Source organism: Cervus canadensis, chromosome 8 (assembly GCF_019320065.1).
Source record: "Cervus canadensis isolate Bull #8, Minnesota chromosome 8, ASM1932006v1, whole genome shotgun sequence".
Classification (NCBI taxonomy): domain Eukaryota; kingdom Metazoa; phylum Chordata; class Mammalia; order Artiodactyla; family Cervidae; genus Cervus; species Cervus canadensis.
Window position 1 is genome coordinate 23,280,784 of NC_057393.1, and position 25,596 is coordinate 23,306,379.

The following is a 25,596-nucleotide window of genomic DNA, read 5'->3' on the forward strand; positions in this document are numbered from 1 at the left end:
GGCTTCTCAGAAGAGGGGTGTCAGCGTGGACCCAGATGAGGATGGGACTCCATTCATAAGAACAACTTCATCAAGGACATGGCATTAGGAAAATTCTGGTGATGCACTGAAGTGACACATGGTCCACTTTGGCTTGAGCGCAGGGAGAGAGCCGGATATTACTGAGAGAACAGCATAAAGTTCCCTTGGTGCCAAATTTTGAAGGGCTTCAAATGCCAAAGTGAGGAATTTGAATACAAGAGCCACTTAAAAAATATGTATTTGAAACATGTCTCCTGGTTATTAGAGTAATTGATTTTCATTATGTAAAATGTAGACAGTTCCTAATAATAATAAAGTTTCAGGCCAACAGGTAAGTTAATCAGAGCTCTGGTAACAAAATAATAACCCATCCGTGGTGTATAGACAATTTCAGAGTGAAAAGAGTTGCAGAATAATCATATAAGTTTATTGACGTCACCCAGAGTAGTTTTGTTTTGTTTTTAACTACGTGTTCTGCTGACATCTGGGTTCTGTCTAAAATAAAATTGAATGCCAGATGGGCCTTTTCCAGAAACCTTATGAAATTCAAATACATAGCCACTATCATGGTTAAAGGACTGTTTGAGAGACATCAGGTTTTCCCTGTTTACTGCCCTTTCTTGCACCTTCTCCTTGAATGGTTGTCCAGAGTGTTGTGAATCCTCAAGGGATATTGATCCTAATTAAAGACTGAACTCTAGAAGGATTTTATTTTGTTTTGAAACTTTTATTTTGTATTGGGGTACAGCCAATTAATGATGTTGTGATAGTTTCAGGTGAACGGTGAAGGGACTCAGCCATACATGTGCTTGTATCCATTCTCTCCCAAACCCCCCTCACATCCAGACTTCCACATAACATTGAGCAGCGTTCCCTGTGCTATACACAGGTCCTTGGATTAATGCCATTTTAAATATAGCAGTGTGTGCATGTCCATCCCAAACTCCCTAACTACTCCTTCCTCCTGGCAACCATAAGTTCATTCTCTGAGTCTGTAAGTCTCTGTTTTATAAGTAAGTTCATCTGTATCATTTCTTTTTAGATTCTGGGAGGATTTTAAATCCCAGCAGTTAATACATGGATTTAGAAAGCCAAATGATCTCTTCCCGGAAATCCAAGTCCTTTATCTTTTTCAGATTCTTTGCTGGAATAATAAATGTCTTCCTTCTGATACACAAGAGACACAGTTCAGTACCTAATGTAAAGAGTTTCTATTCCTTTTGCATTTCTTCATCCTCTTTCTTGGCTGCATGCTGACTTTTATGGGTTCTAGGCACTTTGCCTTTGGGATCTCTTTCTCTATAAAAATATATTACAATTATATCTCATGACTGCACTGGTATAAAAACAAATGTATAATGTTATGTACTAAATCATTTTTTGAGCTAAAATTTATATATATATTTTTTCTTTTGTGTCAAAATAAAACATTGCTCTGGTCCCCTAAAACTAGTGTGAGCCTCAGGAACTCTACATGATGTGACTAAACGGCCTGTTGGTCCTTTTTCCTACTTGTGGAGAGCTGATGGTAAGCAGAATTGAAAACCAGTATGCATGGCTGAGTCCAAAGTCATCTATACCCCCTAAAACTATAGATTACAGACTTCAGGTTAGATATCGCATGCTTTGAAAATACCTCCAACTTGTACACTGGGAACATGGAGAAAGGTCAGATTAATTTTACTGACCTTTTATTTCCTATCAGCAGTGGCAGCTGCAATCTTTTATTTGCAGTGAATCTGGAGAAAAAGGTGAGGGGGGGCGCTCAGTACTTACATGAGAACCACCAGAGCCAGTTAACAAGGTCCCTTTTAATGGAATTTCGGTTTTCTAGGCCCCATTTAATGGAATCAGATATTTTGGATCAGAATCTCAAGTGTTAGAGGCATACAAATCTTATGTACACTTAAGCTTGTAGCCACTGTCCTACCAAACATCTGCCTTTCACAGGTTGTCAGTTTCATATTCATTCCTAAAGACTCATTGTTGTTGTTGTTCAGTTGCTAAGTTGTATCTGACTGTGTGTCCCCATGGACTGCAGCATGCCAGGCTGCCCTGGTCTTCACTGTCTCCCAGAGTTTGCTTAGATTCATGTCCATTGAGTCAGTGATGCTGTCTAAAACTCATACGAATGTCATCCCCTTTCCAAAGCTCCTTTGGACCCTTTAATATAAAATTGGCCCATCCAATATAAAATCAGCCCCTCCTTTCCTCGTGCCCTGCCTGCATATCTGATATACCACCTAAGGCACATTAGTGCATTTCTGTAGTTGTGACTATTAACTTGAGGGGAAAAAAAAAAAAAAAACCAAAACACACTGTGAGAGCTGTGAGTTGAGTTTTATTTGGGGATTTGCTGAGGACTATAGCCCAGGAGACAGCCTCTCAGATAGCTCTGAGGAACTGTGTCAAAGAGGTGAGGGGGAGGCCAGCATATATAGGATTTTGGCAAAGGGGTACATTCAAATCAAGCATAATCTCGGTAGAAGTTTACTGCTAGTCACGAGGAACTGATACCTCATTTAACAGTTTTAGTGCTTTTCTAAGTACGGGACGATGCAAGAATCTGGATTCATAAAAATTTTTTCCTAAAAATATCTGTCTGAAGGCATTTTCCCAGAGCACAGAGTGTCTTGTTCTCAATTCTTCACCTGAATTCTTTTCAGGGTACACTGCAGGTCAGCAACTGCAGTGACAAAGGACTCATTTCTTAGAGAACTGGGTGACAACTGGCATTCCTTAGTTGGCATGACTTTTCCAAGTTAGAATATTTGTTAAAAGCAGGGCTTATTTCTCATTTGCTTGTTCATTTTACAGATTACAGAGCTTGATTCTTATAGGCAAAATACTTTTATTATTTAACTATATTTGCTTTTTGTGTTTATGTGAACATCTCTGTGAAAGTGAAAATCTCTCAGTCGTGTCCAACTCTTTGCGGCCCCATGGACTATACAGTCCATGGAATTCTCCAGGCCAGAATACTGGAGTGAGTTGCCTTTCCCTTCTCCAGGGGATCTTCCCCACCTAGGGATCAAACCCAGGTCTCCCGCATTGCAGGTGGATTCTTTACCAGCTGATCCACAAGGAAGGCCCAAGAATACTGGAGTGTGTAGCCTATCGCTTCTCCAGAGGATCTTCCTGACCCAGGAGTCGAGAAGAAAGTATCTGTGTATTTGCTTGTTTATGTATGTTGTCTATTTATATCCATAATCCTTAAGGCTAAACACAGAATCTAGCTAATGAGAAGCATGCAGGGTGAGATATCTTGATTTCTTTCTTTATTTTTATTTATTTATTTTTAATAAGAATATAGCCAGTCATGTAATGGGTTACATAAGATTGGGATTCAGAAACAAGGTGAAAATCACCAGAAAAATATTGCAAACAAAAGTGAAAAGATTGCCTTCACCATGAACAGTTCTAGTAACGGGTCTTTTATTTATTTATTTATTTTATAAGAGGAAGAAGAAAAACCTAGAAAGGAATCAACACTGAGTGTTGTAGGTGATCTGTTGTTGATATGAGCATGGGTCAGGAAGCTGATGTGGGAAAGGTGTGAGTGTCTAGTTGAGAGAATATAAAAATGGACAAGTTCCATAACTCCTCCTTTTATGGAATTCATAGTCTAATGTAGACACATTATCAAAGACCCAGAGACAGACACAGGCAGAGTTGCGGGGTGGGGTCAGGAGGAGATGTAGTTCAATTCACTGGATATTGAACAAAACAAAGACACAGATCTTCCTTATGGAACTTTTTGCTCTAGGGGATGTAGTTCAATTCATTGGATATTTATTGAACCAAACAAAGACACAGATCTTCCTTATGGAATTTTTCCTCTAGTAGGTAGACCAACGTTAAGCATCAAATCCTACAATGAAAATTATAATCATGGGGAATTTCCTGGTGGTCCGATGGTTAGGACTCTGCACTTTCACATGCTAGTGCCTGGTGTTCAGTCTCTGGTTTCAGAACTAAGATCCCACAAGCCATGCAGCATGGCCAAATTAAAAAAAAATGATAATAATTAAAGTTACAATTGTAAATTCCGGTAAGCCTATAGGTCATTTCCCATGGAAAGACTGGGGTCAAGGGGGTCTGATGGTGAAATGTGAGACTGACAAATTGAGATAGGACCTGATTTTGGCAGCAAGGGGGAGAATGGCTTTGAAGGCCTCGATAACAAGCCCTGTAAGGAAGAGGAGAAAATAAGACTCTTAGCAAGGTTTCGAGCCATGGAAGGAAGAGAAGATGCCCACCACCAGCTAAGAAAGATTCATTAACTCATCAATAGCTTTAAAGAAAATAAAAAAGACTATTGTTCTCTGTGTTTGTAGAGCTATTCTTCCTATAAATTCGTGCAACTCTATCATATTTCCCGAGTGTCTTCATGAAAAGACCATTGTTTCATCTGGCAAGGAAGAACATGAACTGTTCAAATGGCGAAATCAACATCTTTCAATATGAATCCCTCAGGTTGAACAAAAGCTTGTGACAGAAAAGACCTATTAAATTACCCATCACTAATACTATGCCTTCCTCCTTGAAAACATGAATAAAAAGTTTGTTCCTTTTCCTTCCAGCTCTTTGCCTAGTCTAGATTTGAATGACCAAGGATCTAGAGGTCTTTCAACTGTTCCTTGGAAATATTTTCTGGCAATATTTTTTTCTCCTAGGTAAGAGTTGTATGCTTAATTGAATTCTCTGTTTGAAGGATTGACAGAAGATAACGAGGAATTCATCTTCTGGAATTTTCAGAATACTATTAAGATGGAATCTCTAGCTCAAAAACTTGAATAAATAGATTTATGTTGAAATGGCCTAAGGATCTCCAACATGGTGTTCATGCCTATCAGAGCTATATCAGTGTTTAGTGGTCAGTCACTGCTTGCTCACTGGCAAAGTGAAAGTTGGCGCTAAATCAGAGGTTTCCTATGCACAGCATGAGAGCTCCATCTCTGCCTTTCCATGCCAAGGCAAATATCACTAGTCTTTTGTGACACATTCACACAACTTCGAAAAACATTCACTAAAAACAAATTTGAATTAGCATCAGAGAGAAAACTTACTTACCAGTCTAGTTCTTGATGATCTCCATGGCTGTTTATAATTCTAGATGATACACGCCTCCTTGAAATCTTCATTTTAGAATTTGGTGAATACCAGACCCCTTCCTGCCAGATGTGAGCTATTAATTAATATTATTCTTGTTTCTAGTTCTTGTTTTTGTTGATTTACTGAATCATTTTTCTTAGTGCAATGCCAGAACTGATTACACCAGACTCAAAGACAAAGTGAAATCTGTAGGTATACATTCTAAATCACAATGGAAGATCTGTGGCTGTTGAGTTTTCATCGCCTTTTATTTAGTGTGGTGGTTACAAGCCTAATTACAGAGGGTATGCTGAAGAGTTTGCTGTACTTTGAAGTTGAGATCATTGTAAGTTTTGAATACTATCATCTCTTTGCTTGAGATGGTGCATTTTCTCCTGCATTGCAGGCAGAGTCTTCACTGAGTCACCAAGGAAGCCCCTTTTAAGGTTAATGAATCTTTATTATAGACTCAGACTTGATACTGGAACAGGGATTTAAATTTTTTTTTTTTTTGGATTTAAATTTTAAAAAAATTTTCCATATTCCCCAAATGCCTTAAGAGCTGTTCCTTTTTTCTTAACAAACCTAAAAGATAGATAGGAAACATATTGTTATACCCATTTGAGATAAAGACATTGAGGTGGTGAATGTTTAATTGGTTTGTCTCGGGGAACACAGATACACCCTCTGAAAGTCCTATTTGAAACACAGGGCCCAGCCCAGCTGGCTCAGGCTTCTGAGGACTGTGATCTTACCCCTCTTTACTTTTCACTACTAGCTGGATTTACACACTGGAGCTTTATGTAAAATTCTATTTGAATATAGGGCTAAACATATTTTTAAAAAATTGTTGGTAGAGAGGAAGGAGAAGTTACCTGGGATTTTGAGTACATTTCATTTGCAAGTGAAAAACACAAATGGGACCCAAACTGACTCCTTAACAGATGGAAGGTACTGCTTCTGGAACTACAGTGTCAAGGGATAGACCTAGCTTGTGGCTTCCTTAGATCCCAGGGCTTTATTCATCAGAGATCTCCCTGCCCAGCTTTCATCACCATACTTCTCTAAATTCGTCTCATCCTTGGCCAGAATCTTTCAGAAAGTGTCCAAGATAGCCAGCAGTCCTGAAGTGCTTCACCCTCACCAGGAAAGAGCCTCTTTCCCAATGGCATTAACTACAGTCCTGTGGCTGCCTCTCATTATTTTCAATAGGGCCATATGTTCTCCTGGATAAATCACCGTGGAGGAATACATATATGTTTTACATACGTGGCTTTCCCCCCCAAATACAAATTACATCATATTAGACATTTGTTCTGAACTTGGATTTTTCTTCCTACCTAATAACACATTTTAGGGATTTTTTTTTTTTAGGTGTCAATACATGGAGATCAGTGTTTTCAACTGTTGTGTGACATTACACTGAAAAAATGTAATATTGATTACTTAATAATTTTACCAATAATGAACATGTAAGCAATTTCAGTTACCTTTGTTATAGCAAATGATACATTAATAGCATTTTACATAGCCCTTGGGCTGCATATGAGATTATTTCTCTAGGATAGACACCAGGAGGTAGATATGCTGGATTAAAAGCTATAAACTTTACAACTTTGATGAGTACCACTTGACACTGAAAAAATTTTACCAGTCTCATGTTTTTCATGTTGTTGTCACTGCTGCTGCTAGTAGGCAATCCTTACAGAATACTCATTCTTGACCAGGTACTATGCTAAGTATTCTCATTTAATGCTTACTACAGCCCTAATGAGACAGGTGGCCCAGTTGGTAAAGAATCCGCCTACAATGCAGGAGACCCAGGTTCAATCCCTGGGTCAGGAAGATACCCTGGAGAAGGAAATGGCAACCCACTCCAGTATTCTTGCCTGGAGAATCCCATAAACAGAGGAGCCTGGTGGGCTGCAGTCCATGGGATTGCAAAGAGTCGGACATGACTGAGTCACTAACTTTAACAGCCCTAATAGGATTAGCCTGTGCGATACATGCTAATATCAAGAAGCATAAGCTGGAATCAAGATTGCCAGGAGAAATATCAATAACCTCAGATATGCAGATGACACCACCCTTATGGCAGAAAGCAAAGAGGAACTAAAGAGCCTCTTGATGAAAGTGAAAGAGGAGAGTGAAAAAGTTGGCTTAAAGCTCAACATTCAGAAAACTAAGATCATGGTGTCTGGTCCCATCACTTCATGGGAAATAGATGGGGAAACAGTGGCTGACTTTATTTTTCTGGGCTCCAAAATCACTGCAGATGGTGATTGCAGCCATGAAATTAAAAGACACTTACTCCTTGGAAGGAAAGTTATGACCAACCTAGATAGCATATTAAAAAGCAGAGACATTAATTTGCCAACAAAGGTCTGTCTAGTCAAGGCTATGGTTTTTCCAGTGGTCATGTATAGATGTGACAGTTGGACTATAAAGAAAGCTGAGCACCAAAGAATTGATGCTTTTGAACTGTGGTGTTGGAGAAGACTCTTCAAAGTCCCTTGGACTGCAAGGAGATCTACCCAGCCCATCCTAAAGGAGATCAGTCCTGGGTGTTTATTGGAAGGACTGATGCTGAAGCTGAAACTCCAGTACTTTGGCCACCTCATGCAAAGAGTTGACTCATTCGAAATGACCCTGATGCTGGGAGGGATTGGGAGCAGGAGGAGAAGGGGACGACAGAGGATGAGATGGCTGGATGGCATCACCGACTCGATGGACATGAGTTTGAGTAAACTCCAGGAGTTGGTGATGGACAGGAAGGCCTGGCGTGCTGTGATTCATGGGGTTGCAAAGAGTCGGAAACGACTGAGCGACTGAACTGAACTGAACTGATATTGAGGCTTGGGTTTCCCAGATGGCGCTAGTGGTAAAGAACCTGCCTGCCAGTGCAGGAGATGTAAGAGATGTGGCTTCAGTCCCTGGGTCGAGAAGATCCCCTGGAGAAGGAAATTGCAACCCACTCCAGGATTCTTGCCTAGAGAATCCCATGGACAGAAGAGCCTGGTGGGCCACAGTCCATAGAGTCACAAAGAGTCGGACATGACTTGAAGCTACTTGGCACAGCACAGCACATATTGGGGCTTAGAGAATTCTAGTTACCGGCCTAAAGTTAGAAAGGTGTTTGTCTTGTCTTGATGAACTAAAGATAAACTTTATATTCTAAAGTTAGAGAGTATATTATTTGGACTATCCTAAGTACTCAGGGAAGAGATTTATCCCTGAGTCTTGGGCCAAATACATTAAGGAGAGAATCTACAAACTCTCCACCCTTGTGTTCAGTATATGTGATTTGGATTCCATATAATATTCCTGCAGTTATTATCTGGCATAATTAAATGTGAAATGAAATAAAGTCAATAAAACAAAATCTCTGCTGACTTTCTCACTGGTCTAAGTATTAGCCACCCAGAGAAAATTAACACTGCAAGAAGAAAACTGGAAAACAAAACAAAACAGGCCATTAGTTAAAGCAATATACACATTTCCTAGAGTAGGATACATTTCTCTGTGGAGTCACTGGCTTTTGTGTAACAGGGTTAATGTACTGATGACAGTAGCTTAGAATCCTTGCAAGGTGTGTTATCACTATTGTTGGCTACCTGGACTCAGTTGGTACTAAGAAGCCTTACTTTACTTAATCCTGTGAGGAAATGTGTTTGTTTAACCTTCAGTCATAGTGCTCAGAATGTTTAGTTCTATTTAATGAAGATTGCAGTAGTGGGAGATTGTCTGGTCTCTTTAAAATATAGATCAGCTGCTGAGCTCTTAGGAGGTGGTTAATTGGTAACTGCTGAGTGGAAAAGGTGCCCCCATGCCTCTCAACTGAACTCAGAGGAGAGTTGGAGAGAAAAAGAAGTCCACTTCCAATGATTCTGGAAAGAATGAGCTGAGCTCAGTTATTATAACAACCAGCAAATAATGAGACCAGATTATTCTGAGAACCAGGAAATAATCAACAAGATTATTAAGTCAAAGTGTCTTAAATTTAAGTCAAAGTGTCTTAAGACACTTAAGACACTCTCACATTAGAGAATATTAAAATATTCTTAGCACATTCCAATTTTAGAAGTTTCTATAGAGCAAACAAGAAAGCAGTGTTATATGGGGCCAGAAATTGCAGTTGATAAAGAGGTTTGATATACTCTTTATTGCATACTTTTTGGAGTACCTCCATATTGCTTAAGCTTAATCATGTTTGATAATTTACTTATGTTTTGCTCTTGTAAATTAGTCCTCTTTATTTTGCTATAAACTCTTTTGACATTTCTTTAGCATATTTTAAGATTCTAGAATTAAAGCCTATCATGTTTTGACTATGGTATTTTTTTCCTGCTATGTTGAAAAGAAGAACAAATCGATGCTGACCTGTTGGCAGGATTAGAAAGAACAGTATAATATTGAATATTATAAAGACTTTATCTGATTTAGCCAACAGGAGGCCAACTCCCCTCCCGTAGATGGTGGATATTTAGTTATAGCTTATTAGTATCCATGCAGTGCAAGTTTTGTCCCATTTCTGACAGAAATGCTAACATGTATAGCCTTTGTTGCTTTTAGAATGTGTATCATGCACTGGGCCATCTTAAATGTGTTTTATTTCATTTAATTAATGCCACCCCATCAGGGAGGCTCTAAATTCACCTTCATCCCCATTTTACCAGTTAAAAGCAAACCAGATTTAAACTGCTCAACTGGAACCATAGTTATCAAGCAGCTAATTCAAAGCTACATCTCCCCCGTCTGACTCCAGGATTCATTATACTACCTTGCTGAGTGTTTGCTTTGCCTTCTCTGCCATTTCCTTTTTTCCCCCTACTCATGTTCTACAACTTTAGGAGGAATTTCTTATGTTTTTTTGTTTGTTTGTTTTCTGTTTTATTTTTCAACTTAGAAAAATGTATGGAATCTCAATTTGGTACCTTTCACAAACGTTCTTTTTCCCTCTATAGCTTTGTTTGGTGACACATGGTCATAAAATCACTAAGCGGAGAAGTGAAAAAATAAAGTGTCCTCCACACAAAGCACATAGGAAGTTCCTTCTTTTAAAATTTTGTTTGGAAGTTTGTTTCTCCTTTTAGCCTCTTCAACTGAAGCAATTGGGACTAATAATCCTTTTCTGGTGTTTCTCTCAGAGGGATGCTCTAAGAATTGGATGAGTTGTTTTGCAGGAATAACAATATAATATTCAGTGTTTTGAGGGTTGCACCGAGTCTCCCCATGATTTTTGCCTGGAAATAATTTTATTTGAGAAAAACATTGGGTTTCCTTACTCCCACAACTCATTTATAAAATATGCCAATATTTATTCAAGCTTCTTCGGAACAAGAAGCCAGATAGAAATGCAAACAGATTATGGTTGCTTAATTCTTACTAAGATGCCACTGGGGCTGGCTACCTATAGAACTCTCCTCTCTCTAGGAGCCTGGATGCAGTGAATACCCCGCAGTTCTGTAACTTGTGTCACCATGGGAACATATTACCATCACTGAGTCTGTTGGAAGGCCAGCTTCATTTCTTTAGTTTTAATTGAAAACAAAAATGACCAGAAAGAATGCTAGCAAAAAATGGAGCCTTCTTTATAAAGGGAACCCTGAACAGTAAGCCAGGATGATGAGAGTAGTACTTAAATATTTTATAACTTGAAATTTTTTTCACTGAGGTTTCTTTCACCATAATGAGAGTTGGGCAGTCTGAGTCTAGATATTTTAATAGGGGATATTCAGGAGATGTGGAAAAGGAGAAAACATTATCTAAGGAGATCCCTAACATCTCAGAGCTAAAGCTCTAGTTATAACCAATTCTTACAGCTCTGGTTCTCACTTGGGTTGAAATCAACATTGTGAACATTTCCTGTGGAACCAGTTCATAGAGAAACAATGACTGTCTGGGTCAGGCAACCTAAATAGCTTGATGAGGTCACCTAGAGGCTTGAGGGACCAGAGATTTTTTTTTTTTTTTGGACCAGAGAATTTTAAGTTCACATATGTAAATATCAGGAACTCCCTCCTCAGCATAAGCGGGTATGTGTATGTATGTGTGAGCATGAAGTATAGTGGCAATGGTTCCTCATTTCTACCTCTCAAATACTCCCTGTAATTGGTATCTAAAATGAAAGGACTGAAGATTTAGCATTTTTTGACATAAAAGTACAAAAACATTTTCTCCTTCATAATGGCTAAATTAAACAAGAAAGTTTTGCACCCAGGGCAGGCTATCAATGTCACTCTATCCCTAGCAGATATAACAGCATGGCACAATATCAACATGGAAGCTTTAGGAATCACACTGTCTGGGTTCTAAGCCTGATTCTGTCACTTACAATAAATATGAGTCTGAACTATAAAATGGGAATAGTAATTATGTCGATTTCATAGGCAGTTTGAGGATTAAAGGAAGCCACCCTCATGTGGCACTTAAGAGTGTCAGAATTTTAGAAGTGTTATTCTTTTAGCTATTAGTCAATTCTAAAACACTTTGGAGGTTTAATGATCTTCAGATGTGAAATAACTTAATTGAGATAAGATTTCCCATTGACAGACAAAAGCAATTTAGAGAAAAAAGCCCAAATTAGGGGTGGCGTTTGCAATCAATCAGTGAACCCTGAACCTCATCTCTGAAAATTTTCATTGGCAATGGAGCCCCAGATGACCAAATACTATCCATAGCATCCTGATTAACTTTTAATCTGCAACTAATATGAAGTATCACAGCAAACACCCTCCTCCAACAACACAAGAGAAGTCTCTATACATGGCCATCACCAGATGGTCAATACCAAAATCAGATTGATTATATTCTTTGCAGCCAAAGGTGAAGAAGCCCTATACAGTCAGCAAAAACAAGACCTGGAATTGATTGTGGCTTACAACATGAACTACTTATTGCCAAATTCAGACGTAAACTGAAGAAAATAGGGAAAACCACTAGGCCATTCAGGTATGAACTAAATGAAATCCTTTCTGATTATGCAGTGGAAGTGACAAATAGATTAAAGGGATTAGATCTGATAGACAGAGTGCCTGAAGACCTATAGACGGAGGTTCCTGACATTGTACAGGAGGCAGTGATCAAGACCATCCCCAAGAAAAACAAATGCAAAAAGGTTAAACGGTTGTCTGACAAGGCCTAACAAATAGCTGAGAAAAGAAGAGAAGCTAAAGGCAAAGGAGAAAAGGAAAGATATATCCATTTGCATGCAGAGTTCCAAAGAATCGCACAGAGAGATAAGAAAGCCTTCCTCAGCTATCAATGGAAAGAAATACAGGAAAAAAAATAGGATGGGAAAAACTGGAGATCTTTCTCTTCAAGCAAATTGGAGATACCAAGGGAACTTTTCATGCAAAAATGAGCACATTAAAGGAGAAGAAATGGTATGGACCTAGCAGAAAAAGAAGATATTAAGAAAAAGTGGCAAGAATACACAGAAGAACTACACAAAAAAGATCTTCATGACCCAGATAATCATGATGGTGTGATCACTCACCTAGAGCCAGACATCATGGAATGCGAAGTCAAGTGAGCCTTAGGAAACATCACTACGAACAAAGCTAGTGGAGGTGATGGAATTCCAGTTAAGCTATTTCAAACCCTAAAAGATGATGCTGTGAAAATGCTGCACTCAATATGCCAGCAAATCTGGAAAACTCAGCAGTGGCCAAAGGACTGGAAAAGGTCTTTTCATTCCAGTCCCAAAGAAAGGCAGTGCCAAAGAATGTTCAAACTACCGCACAATTGCACTCATCTCACAGGCTAGCAAAGTAATGCTCAAAATTCTCCAAGCCAGATTTCAACAGTGCATGAACCATGAACTTCCAGATGTTCAGGCTGGATTTAGAAAAGGCAGAGGAACCAAAGATCAAATTGCCAACATCCAGTGGATCATCAAAAAAAGTGAGAGAGTTCCAGAAAAACATCTGCTTCTGCTTTATTGCCTATGCCAAAGCCTTTGACTGTGTGGATCACAATAAACTGTGGAAAATTCTGAAAGAGATGGGAATCCCAGACCACTTGACCTGCCTCCTGAAAAATCTGTATGCAGATCAAGAAGCAACAGTTAGAACTGGGCATGGAACAACAGACTGGTTCCAAATCGGGAACGAAGTACATCAAGGCTGTATATTGTCACTCTGCTTATTTAACTTGCATGCAGAGTGCATCATGCAAAACACTGGGCTGGATGAAGCACAAGCTGGAATCAAGATTGCCGGGAGAAATATCAATAACCTCAGATATGCAGATGACAAGAACCTTATGGCAGAAAGTGAAGAAAAACTAAAGAGCCTCTTGATTAAAGTGAAAGAGGAGAGTAAAAAAGTTGACTTAAAGCTCAACATTCAGAAAACTAAGATCATGGCATCCAGTCCCATCACTTCATAGCAAATAGATGGGGAAACAACGGAAACAGTGAGAGACTTTATTTTGGGGGGCTGCAAAATCACTGCAGATGGTGATTGCAGCTATGAAATTAAAAGACATTTGCTCCTTGGAAGAAGAGTTATGACCAACCTAGACAGCATATTAAAAAGCAGAGACATTACTTTACCAGAAAAGGTCCATCCAGTCAAGGCTATGGTTTTCCTAGTAGTCACATGTGGATTTGAGAGTTGGACCATAAAGAAAAGTGAGTGGCAAAGAATTGATGCTTTTGAACTGTGGTGTTGGAGAAGACTCTTGAGAGTCCCTTGGACTGCAAGGAGATCCAACCAGTCCATCCTAATGGAGATCAGTCCTGAATATTCTTTGGAAGGACTGATGCTGAAGCTGAAACTCCAGTATTTTGGCCATCTGATGTGAAGAACGGAATCATTGGAAAAGACCCTGATGCTGGGAAAGATTGATGGTGGGAGGAAAAGGGGATCACAGAGGATGAGATGGTTGGATCACATCATCAGTGCGATAGACATGAGTTTGAGTAGGCTCCTGGAGTTGGTAATCGACAGGAAAACCTTGCATGCTGCAGTCCATGGGGTGGCAAAGAATCAGACACGACTGAGTGACTGAACTGAACTGTGAAGTATGATTTTCCCTCCATTCTTCTACCAAAACATCATTCTACTTGTATGTTGTTGACTGAAGAGTGGGACTCTAGGTCACTGCATTCAGTTGAAGAGTTGAAGGTGCTCTTCTTAAATCAATGGGAAGAGATATTCTTGGTGAAAAGCAAAGCAACTGATCCTCTGTGCTTCCCGCCAAAAATGTGGCCCTACATAACATTACATATGAAGAATTTTTCTGGAAGATTCACTGAAGCATGATGCTCTAAGTCACCTTACAGTAATAATGAAGTAGAATCTGTATCTCCACCTCTACAAAGATGTAGGGAGCCTGGAGATGAGCTGCAACAGTGTCTTCCACCCCATATGGGATTGGTCAGGATTAAAAAGTTGGTAATCAATATCCAAAACTCTTTTTTTTTTTTGATACTACAAATTCCCAGTTGAAACTGTACATATGTTAGTATTCATCATTTTACAGAAGAGCTAAATCATTCAACTTTTTCATGGTACTCCTCTTAACATGTTGAGGATCACACAGGTTATCTCAAAGGAATTTAGATGTCAGGTTAGCATTTTCATATATCTCATTAATTATTGTTGTTGTTCAGTTGGTCAGTCATGCACAGCTCTTTGTGACACCATGGACTGCAGCATGCCAGGCTTCCCTGTCCTTCACCATCTGCCAGAGTTGCTCAAACTCATGTCCATTGAGTCACTGATGCCTTCCAACCGTCTCATCCTCTGTCACCCGCTTCTCCTCCTGCCCTCAATCTTTCCCAGCATCAGGGTCTTTTACAGTGACTCAGCTCTTCACATCAGGTGGCCAAAGATTTGGAGCTTCAGCTTCAGCATCAGTCCTTCCAGTGAATATTCAGGGTTGATCTCCTTGCAGTCCTAGGTACTCTCAAGAGTCTTCTCCAACACCACAGTTCAAAAGCATCAATTCTTTGGCACTCAGCCTTCTTTATGGTCCAACTCTCACATCCATACATGATTACTGGAAAAACTATAGCTTTCACTATGCAGACCTTTGTCGGCAAAGTAATGTCTCTGCTTTTTAGTATACTGTCTAGGTTTGTCATAGCTTTTCTTCTAAGGGGCAAGGGTCTTTTAATTTCATGTCTGCAGTCATAGTCCACAGTGATTTTGAAGCCAAAGAAAATAAAATCTGTCACTGTTTCCATATTTCCTGCATATATTTGCCATGAACTGGATGCCATGATCTTAGTTTTCTGAATGCTGGGTTTTAAGCCAGCTTTTTCACTCTCCTCTTTCACCTTCATGAAGAGGCTCTTTAGTTCTTTTTTGCTTTCTGCCATTAGGGTGGTGTCATCTACATATCTGAGGTTATTGACATTTCTCCTGGCAGTCTTGAGCCAGCTTATGCCTCATCCAGCCCAGAATTTTACATCATATATTCTGCATATAAGTTAAATAAGCAGGGTGCCAATGTAGAGGCTGGACGTACTCCTTTCCCAATTTTGTCCATCATTTTTTTCCATTTTTGGTTCTACCTGTTGCTTCTTGACCTGCATACAGGTTTCTCAGGAGCCAGGTAAAGTGGTTTGGTATTCCCATCTCTTGAAGAATTTTCCACTGCTTGTTGTGATGCACGCAGTCAAAGACTTTAGTGTAGTCATTGAAGCAGAAGTAGATTTTTTTCTGGAATTATCTTGCTTTTTCTATGATCCAGTGGAATGTTGGCATTTGATCTCTGGTTCCTCTACCTTTTCTAAATCCAGCCTGTACATCTGGAAGTTCTCAGTTCACATACTGTTGAAGTCTAGCTAGAAGGATTTTGAGCATTACCTTGCTAGCATGTGAAATTAGTGCAGTTGTGTGGTAGTTTGAATATTCTTTGGCATTACTCTTCTTTGAGATTGGAATGAAAACTGACCTTTCCAGTCCTGTGGCCACTGCTGAGTGTTCCAAATTTGATGGCGTATTGAGTGCTACACTTTAACAGCATCATCTTTTAGGATTTGAAATAAATCAGCTGGAATTCCATCACCTTCACTGCTGTGTTCACAGTGATGCTTCCCAAATCCCACTTCACTTCACACTCCAGGATGTCTGGCTCTGGGTGAGTGACCACACCATCATGGTTATCTGGGTCATTATGATCATAGTCTTTCATTTTTTCATTATAAAACATGTAAGTGGATAACTAACCAGATATTTATTTAAAAACAAAAGTGTTTTTGTTTGTAAACTATGGTGTTTATGGAGGGAAATTTTGAAAGAATTTCTCGTAGAAAAGAGGATAAGAGGCAATGTATTAGAAACCCACACCTGTCAGAGAGACAGATGTTCCTTCCATTGTTTAGCTTTTAGATGGAGTTGGAGAGAGCCTCCGTTTTCCCCATTGGAATTGTTCGTGTTGTTGGAAGTTGACAAATGGAGGAAGGACAGGTAGCAAGCTGACGCATCCATGAGCTCTCACCCACAATACCTCACGGAGCCTCTGTGTTCCTCACTCCTGGCTCCTTTCTGATACTTGGAGCATGGCCACTGGTATTGACTCAATATTCTTGAGCTCCCTCCAGACCCCTCTCTTCCGTTTCTGTTTATCAGGTCTTTACTACATAATCTAATTAAGACTTAATCAAGGTGCTTCCAGATGTGACAAATAAGTGATTTTCCTGTTGGATTTGTCTGTCTGTGTCAGTGTTTTCCAAACTGCCCTGTGGATATCTCATATAATCATATGATGCTGATTACGTTTCCCCAGCCCACCACCAGTGAACTAGGGGATTAACTGGCTTATAATTGTATCTCATGTCTCCCAGAGCATCAGGAATGATTAATGGACCACATGCAGCTGCCTCCCCAAACTCTCTATTTCATTATCCAGGAGGCGTACCACCTCCAGGCCCCCTCACTCCACATGTCTGAAGAGTTCTTCTGGAAGCAGAAAACCCGCTTGTACTGTATACAGCAGAACTTGGAAAATAGGAGAATGGGGCTGAGGATTTAAGAAAAGGAGAAAAATTTAACATGCTTCAAAGAAGTTAAGCAGCCAGCTATACTCCAGAAGCTTTCTTTGTATTGTTAATGGGAGTATTTAATCTTTCTCATCTGTACTTTTATTTTCTGTATGCAAAATGAAGTATTCCCTACCTTGTTGAATTGTTATGCAATCCTTTACTGAGGGAAGTAAGAGTTTAGCCTAGTTCTTGGCACCTAGAACTTCGTGTTTACTGTTAGATGTCAGTGCTTTTACTCAAGGTCTTCATCGTCACCTGTTGGCTGTTGAGACCACACTTCAGATAGCCTGTGCTATGTTCCAGTCTGGAATCAAACCATTGCATATTGTAGCTGTGAGACTGAGGCCCAATGGGAAATGAGAATCGGAGGGGATAACTCATGATATTGATACTGGTTGTTGGAATTGTACCTTCTTTTCAGGAGGAAGATGATGAGTTTTTTCTGCTGTCAGGTTGTGGGATGGACAAGTGTGGTAGTGACTGTGGCAAAAAAAATCCTTCCAGTGGTCAGGTTTTGCTTCTAGCTTGCTGGCTGCCACCGTGAGTTGGAAGGTGTGATGCCATCTGAACTGTGTTGAGTGAGCAGGGGATCAAAGAGAACTTACTTGTGTTATTCCAGCCTCATCTGATTGCTTCTGTCAGTGAATAGCTTCAGGTGACAACATCTCTGCTGTCATTTTTCTTTGGCATCGGGCCCTGTGGTTGTCGTTTTGTCGCTAAGTTGTGTCTGACTCTTTTGCCGCCCCATGGAATGTAGCCCTCCAAGCTCCTCTGCCCGTGCAGATTTCCAGGCAAGTATACTGGAGCGGGTAGCTGCTTCCTTCTCCAGGCAGTCTTTCCGACCCAGAGATCGAACCCAGGTCTCCAGCATTGGCAGGCGGTCTTTGCCACTGAGCCCAGAAGCCCAGACCCTGTGGAGAGGCACTCAATTCATAAGACCCCTCTTTTCTGGAGACATCTCCGGGTATTTAGGGCAATGAGGAGAGGTTCCCAGCAGCTTTGTTTATAGTAAGTGACTTACTTCAAACTTATAGTTGATTGAAATCAAATAGATTTCCCATCCCAGGGATGGAATTGACACTGAGGGAGAGTAACCGTGTCTATAACTGCTAAAAACCCTGGCTGTTTTGAGGAGGACATTTTCCACCCAGCATTTGGACTCAGAAGCAGGAGAGGAAATAAAATGCAGATAAACAGAGAAAAATCAAGAAAAAAAAAAAAAAAAAGGGACCGGGAATACTCTTGGGATCTTCATGATTTTCATGCCTGATTTCAGGCCAAGGCTTTCAATCCTTACCAGGCTTCTTGGTGCATACAGTAACTTCCCCTGTATTTTCTCTTTCTTGTTTAATCTAGTTCTAGGTGGTGTCTGTTAACTGCTGCAATGGCAAGAGTCCTTACTATATATGTATGTCTACACTGCAGTCCGTGGGGTCGCAAAGACTCGGACACAACTGAGCAACTGAACTGAACTGAACTATGTGTCTTAGGTGTATTTATGCATCTTGAATGGAGCCCTGGGGAACAAGTCCATAGAGAAGAGATGAGGCTGTGCTCTTGGGTCTGATTGTCAAAACATCACAGGTACTGCTGCTGTGTCCAATGGGCTCTCCTTTCTGTCGTCGGCACCAGCAGATTGTGCATATGTCTGAGGTTCTGATGATAATGATAGAATGGCATATGGGAAGAGCAGCGTAGCAGAGTTTGGCCAGATTTCTGACACTGGAAAAGAGAAACACGGGGTCCTAGTGCAGAAAAGCTGGGAAAGGGAACCAAGGGGCGGCAGAGAGGTACTGACCGAGTTTAGTGTGGAACACAAATATGCTTTCACGTGTCAGAGGATCGCCCAGAGAGGACGGCCTCTGAGCAGTTAAAAATAACGGTCAAAAAAGCCAAGACACAGTGAAGCTGTGGTGTCGTTCACATTTTGAGGCTATAATGCGAAGTTCTTTTTTCCTGTGAATATCATGGAAACCTTCCCCAGAAGTCAGTCATTTTCAATAATAATGGAACTAAAGTCTTTCAGGGCAATTTGCCAAATGATGTTACTCTGTGTCTCCAAGCCCTCGGTATTGATTCCTTAAATGACTGTAGACGTGATCAATTGATTTCAGATCGCTAATTTGATGAGTATTATGGGCTCTGGCTAGAAAAAAAAAATGCTTTAGAAATGGGAAAAAAAAAAAATCTTGCAGAGGTTGTAAAGGATCACTGCAAAGTTACTTTTTAATAGAACCCAGTGAGGTAACTTAGCCATAAATGAAATAAGAAACTTATTGACATGCCTAATAGTTTCCACAATCTCTGATTATTTCAAGGGTTAGGGAAAGAAAAGATGGTGATATCAGTTTTTTCACATAGGGGTGAGAAATGTCTGACTTTGGTGTAATTTCATCTGTTTAGACATTTGCTTCATCCTAGATGATAATGTCCTCCAGGTGAGCTAACTGGGCCCATTTGGACACATGCCAGTTTCTGGGAAAAGAACAGTTTAGAACCCTAGTTCTTTGTTCCTTTGTTTCTCTAAGGACAGCAATGAGAGGGACGAGGTTCTGAGGTTCAGGTGAATTGCACAGATGTTCTTAGAAGATTCAGGCCCCCGTGTATCCATCTGTGTCACTGCTCACTCCTGACGTCTCTCCTATTCCTTTTTTGTTTGTGATTTTGTGTCTTATTCCCCTAGTTCTTTACCAGCTGATCTTTCTCCTCTCTTGTAACATATTTCACCTTTCTGTCCATTTTTTCTCTATATTTTTGATATCTTTTCAGTTTTAACCTCAGTGTAATGTAAAAATAAGTTTTGCCCTTAAAATGATTATTATATTCCTTGAGTGATTTCAGCTGCAAAATAAGCTCTTACTTCAACCTTTCATTATTCCTTCAAACAAACAAAACTCCACTAATTAAATTTGCTCTTTTACTTCTGTGAAATTAGATTTAAATGTGTCTTATTAATATGTGTCTACACCTGTCATGTTTGTGATTTTCTCTTTCAGAGCACAGCTATGGGTATGGAAAACTTAGATACATAAAGTAACACATAGATAAAAAACACAGAGGACTTTTGAATTGTACAAATTTTGGATTTTGATGTGGTTCAATTACTTAGTATGTAATTGGCCTCAAGCTGCATGACCTTAGCTGTATGACCTCAATCAAGCACGCTACTGAACCCCATTTTTGTATCTTTCACTTAGGCATCAATATAATGCCTATCTCCTGGTGTAGTTAGGAGAATGAAGCCCTATTTTGTGATACTGGTAGAGTATGTAGCCCAGGACTTTAAGCAGTGTCAATAAATGTTTGCCATTATTATTAATATTATTAGTAGACTTGTCTGAAATCACCTGGTACCAAGTACTAAATGTGGGTACTGGCACTTGACCAGCAAAAGAGATGTTCTTGTGACTAAAAGAAATAACACAGAGTAGACCACTCTTGATGTCTTTAACTTTTTCAAGTGAAAGATAGTTAAAGTAATTTCAGAATCTGTAAGTTCTTATATGTCATGGCAGTTCCCTCTGGACCTACCTGCATAGCCCTCCAAAACTCACCTTAGGCACCTCTGCTTTCCTTTAGCTGCACTCCAGACATAATTTACATCAGCTCTTTATTGCCATGATGTGCCTTTCTGCCTCAGAGATCTTCTCTCTGCCTTGAATGCAGTTGATGTTTTAGCACAGTCTGAAACAAGAATTGAGAGCCTATCTACCAACTTGAGAGTCCCTTGGACTGCAAGGAGATCCAACCAGTCCATCCTGGTTGATCATCCAAGGAGATCAGTCCTAGGTATTCTTTGGAAGGACTGATGTTGAAGCTGAAACTCCCAATACTTTGGCTACCTGATGTGACGAGCTGACTCGCTGGAAAAGACCCTGATGCTGGGAAAGATTGAGGGCAGGAGGAGAAGGGGACGACAGAGGATGAGATGGCTGGATGGCATCACCGACTCAATGGACCTGAGTTCGGGTTAAACTCAGGGAGTTGGTGATGGACAGGGAGGCCTGGCGTGCTGCAGTTCATGGGGTCGCAAAGAGTCAGACATGACTTAGTGACTGAACTGACTGACTGACCAACATAGAATTTGTGTAAGAGTGAGATAGAGATAGAATGAATTTGTATGTATATTTATACATTGTGTTGTGTGTGCTTGTATTTGATTAATGTCTATTCCACACCCTTAATTATAGCATCTGTGAAGTCAAGGGCCTCATTTCTTTATTTCTTCCCATATCCAGAATACCTAGTCCTAGTCTGACACAAAATAAGAGTTCAATGCTTATATATTGAGTTAATTCAATGTCCCATTGAGAATGTAGGTAGTATGCTTACCATAGAGAGGTTCTCCTGTCAACCTTGGGTTGCGTTGTGAATGAGCAAGTTAACATTTACTCTGTGTTTACTGCATACGGTGGTTTACAGGAATTGTAGGAAGAGGGACATGAAGATTGATTTTTGCAATAGAATGTTTGAATAAGTAGTGCGTGGGCAGGAGGCTATGAGTAGGTAGATTCCGTGGAATGTTTTCTGACTAGTGACACTGATAAACCCATGCTCTTGACTAGTGGAAGGGAATATTAACCAGAATGAAAATGCTTTATGGTACTCACCCAGTATTACAGAAAGATGCCCATTGGCCAGTGAATGACCCAAACTTAGAAAAGTATACATAAACTCAGGCTTGCCTTAGGGAATTTTATTGAGGGTTAGCTACTGATGGGAATCCTATATGAGAGCACTTAGTATAGTATCTGTATATCCTGTGGGCTTAATATAAACTAATCTCCCCTATAAGCCACGTTAAGAACATTGTAGGGCTTCATTTGACTTAATATCTTAACATGGTCTGACTTCTTGATTTGTTATCTAGGAACTATGAGTGCTCATTTCCTAGAATCACAGATCTTGAGTCAGAAAGACTTTAGAGATTGCCCAGTGCAACTGATTCATTTAAATGATGAGCCAAGAGAAGCCATGAGAGGTAAAGTGACTTGGCAAAGGTCACTTGGCTGCTTCTTTGATTGAGAAGTAAGCAGATGTAATCTGTTATGCCCCTGCAGTGAAATGAAGGAGAGAGTGAAAGAAAATGAGAATTGCTTAGAGATAAGAAGCTTGGGGTACACATGATAACTGGAGATCATAATCTTGTTTCCCATGATTGATTGGTTGATTTTTTTTCTTAATATAATAATGCTTAGAAAGTGAAGTCGCTCAGTCGTGTCCAACTCTTTGTGACCCCATGGACTGCAGCCTCCCAGGCTCCTCCATCCATGGGATTTTCCAGGCAAGAGTACTGGAGTGAGTTGCCATTTCCTTCTCCAGGGAATCTTCCCAACTCAGGGATTGAACCCGGGTCTCCCACATTGTAGGCGGATGCTTTACCCTCTAAGCCACCTTAGTTGAGTTGTAAATGGTTTTCTGAGGATTTACCCAGTATAGCCAACCACTCACCCAAACCAAGTATTGCTGATCTCCTTAAAAAAAAAAAAAGGGTTAACAGTGTTAGCTTCCACTTAATGACCACCTGCTAAGTCCCAGGCAACACGTTAGAATCTTTATACTCAGTATTTCGCTTATAGCAGTGGCTGTAATCACATGTGGAATAGAAGAGTTTTAAGGAAACCGAGGCTCCAAAGTAAAAATTACAGAAATAGGAAGTTGTACAGATGGGAGTCTAACACAGATCTGTCTGAATAGGAACTATTTTCTGTTCCCTGTCTGCTAATCCAAGTGATGAAAGGATGGGAGATTCAACATTTAAGGCTAGTCAGATGAGCACATTTATTGCTGCCTTCATATGTAAAGTCTGACCTCCCAAATCTGTGGGTGTGGAACCCATGGGTACAAAGGGACGTGTATACTTGTATACAAAGGATACTGTAAGGGACTTGAGCATCTAGGGGTAACCTCAGGGATCCCTGAATCCAATCCCCACAGATACCGAAGGGTAGCTGTATGTTAGCCTAAACCCTGAAATTTCTTTTGAACTAGCTGAGTAGTTTCACCAAATGAAAATACAGTGACCCCTGTTCTACCTGATAGGAGTCAGTTGCTCTGGACAGCACCTCCCTCCCCATCAATAGTTGCTTAATTAGTTCAGTTTACGAGGGATAGAATAAAAAAGATTAGCAAATTCAATCCTAGTGTCTTTGTAAAAATAACTGTTATTTAATTCATCAAAACTCAGATATTCATTCTTTCGTTCACTTACCTAACATAGTTTTAGAACTTCTTTTGTACCAAACAGAGGTAGAGAAGTGAGGATTCAAATGAATAGGTCTCTCTTTTTCCCATCAAAGTGTTCACATTCTCACTGGGGCGTGACAGGCAGGCCAACACATAATCGTGATGCAGTGAGATGGATACTTTGACAGAAATCCTTTTGCCCCCAAGCCAGCGGGTTGTGTTTGGGTCTTGGATAGTTCTATATATAAGGACCTGCCAATAGAGTTGAGGATGGGTACCTTTCCCAACAGCACTTGGGTGATTGAAACTTCTATGGTGCCCTTGCCCATCCTGCTAATAAATCAGGCCGGATCACAAGTGTGGCTTTCCATGGCTGTCCTTGAGGAAAGGTGTCACACAGCTGCTCAGGGATGAGTGTAATGGTTTATGACTTCAGCACCTGAAGTCCTATCACACAGAAGTTCCCTGGAGATGGTGATCATACAGAACGAATATTGCTTAGCTGGTGATAATGTCACGCTGCCATGCTGAGTTACACGGATTGCCTGATTCCTGCAGCTGAAAAACTCCTGGCTGATTAATTCTCATGCCATGTAAATAGAGTCGGTGTCAAGGAGACCGTAAATGAGAAAATGGATGCTTGGATGGGGACATTAGTGAGGAATAGAGAGCCACCATCACCCCTTTCATCCCTCAGGCGGCCCCTGACAACATCATTATCCAGGTGAGACGAGGCTTATCACTCAGCCAGGTCCTGGAAGGCTTCCAAGTCTTCCTCCCCTACCCTGACCCTCCAGCCCTATTTTAAACAGTTAATATTTTACAACTGATGTATTCTGGCTTTCTCTTGCTTGCCAGGCCTCCAGGAGTAATGGGACCACCCCAGTATAAGAAAGCCTGATCGTCAAGCACCTGAATTACTAACCAGATAAATTAGGGCATGAGTTATTCATACTGTTAAAGGACTCATTAGAGAGTTCCTTTAAGACATACTCTCACATTTGACTTACAGAAATTTAATTGCTCATATAAGCTAGATTTCAAGTCTGCTGACACTCAGCTCATTAATTGGTTTAGAGCCAAGATGTGCGTGTCCATCCACATCAGTTATGTTGTATGTTTGGTAATATTACTGCCAATGTGAAGGGTCATGGGGAGGGACAAGGGTCAAGGGTCAAGGGACATCATGCTGGGTGCTGTCTCCCATTGTCATGCTTATGCTTCTCTTTTCTCTTTTTATCCTGGTCCTTCCCATTCTTTCCCTTCCAGTCTGTCTCTCTGTCTCTGGAAGAAAATATTTTGAGGATAGCCTCTGCTTCAAGCTTTAATCAAGGCATCTCTTCCAAATAAATCTGCCGCTCTTCCAAATAAACCCATCACTCTGTTCATTTGAAGATTTTCATATTGTTAAAGAAATTCGGGTGAATAATATTTTTCTCCATCTTGTTAAACTTCTCGGAAACATTCCAGTGTGTAAGTGAAGTTTAACTCAGACTCATTGGAAAGTCTGTAGAGATTTGGAGTCGTGTATCCCTTACCATGATGCTTGAGATTTCCTTGTAATGTGAGCGGTCACATTCTTGTGGATGGTGGATTTTTAGGTTGGCTCCCATGGGGTCCTAGGTGGGAGAGAGGAGAGCTTTTAATGTTGCACAGAGAGAGGTTGATATTACTCTCAAGACTGACATTCAGCTGACCTTCTCCAGCCATGCACTGCTTATCTCTTCATGCCAGGATTATTTCTGCAATCCCTTCACTGGTCCTCCCACTTCTAGGCTCTTGCTCTTGCTTACTGCTGTTGTCAGATGCACCTTCCTGAGGGGCTGTTTTATCCCATCATCAAAGACTCTCATGGCTTCCTGCTGCCTGTGGAATTAAGTTCCATCTCCTCATTCTGACATCTAGGGTCCTCCAGAAATTAACCTACCCCGACTGAATTTATCTTCCTGAAATGTGCCATGGTTTTTAGATTCCCCTTGGGGTACCCTTGAGAAGTTGACCATTTTGTTATACTCTATAATCAATTGGTTTTGTTTGGGGCCTAGTTTCCAGTATATCTGATTCTCTTCATTTTCTCTACATACAAATATATTAAGCATTATAAAAACTTAATGCTAGTGTGCCTCTCTCTCACACCTTAACCCCCCAAATAGCTTCTGATAGTTTATTTCATCTTTAAGCTTCCACTATAATTTCAGTCACCTGATTCAATAGAAGGAGATTATCCTTGAGAGCCCCCTGAGCTAACATGTCTTCCCACAAGTCTTAGCCATATCTCTGGGGTCTCTTTGAACCTT

At 40.3% G+C, this 25,596-nt stretch overlaps 1 protein-coding gene across 4 annotated transcripts in view; it reads left to right on the plus strand.

Annotated features, from left to right (window-relative positions):
* SORCS1 (sortilin related VPS10 domain containing receptor 1) overlaps positions 1 to 25,596 on the plus strand; it is a 570,351-nt gene that overhangs the window by 115,134 nt on the left and 429,621 nt on the right. The gene's annotated exons all lie outside the window — the stretch shown is intronic.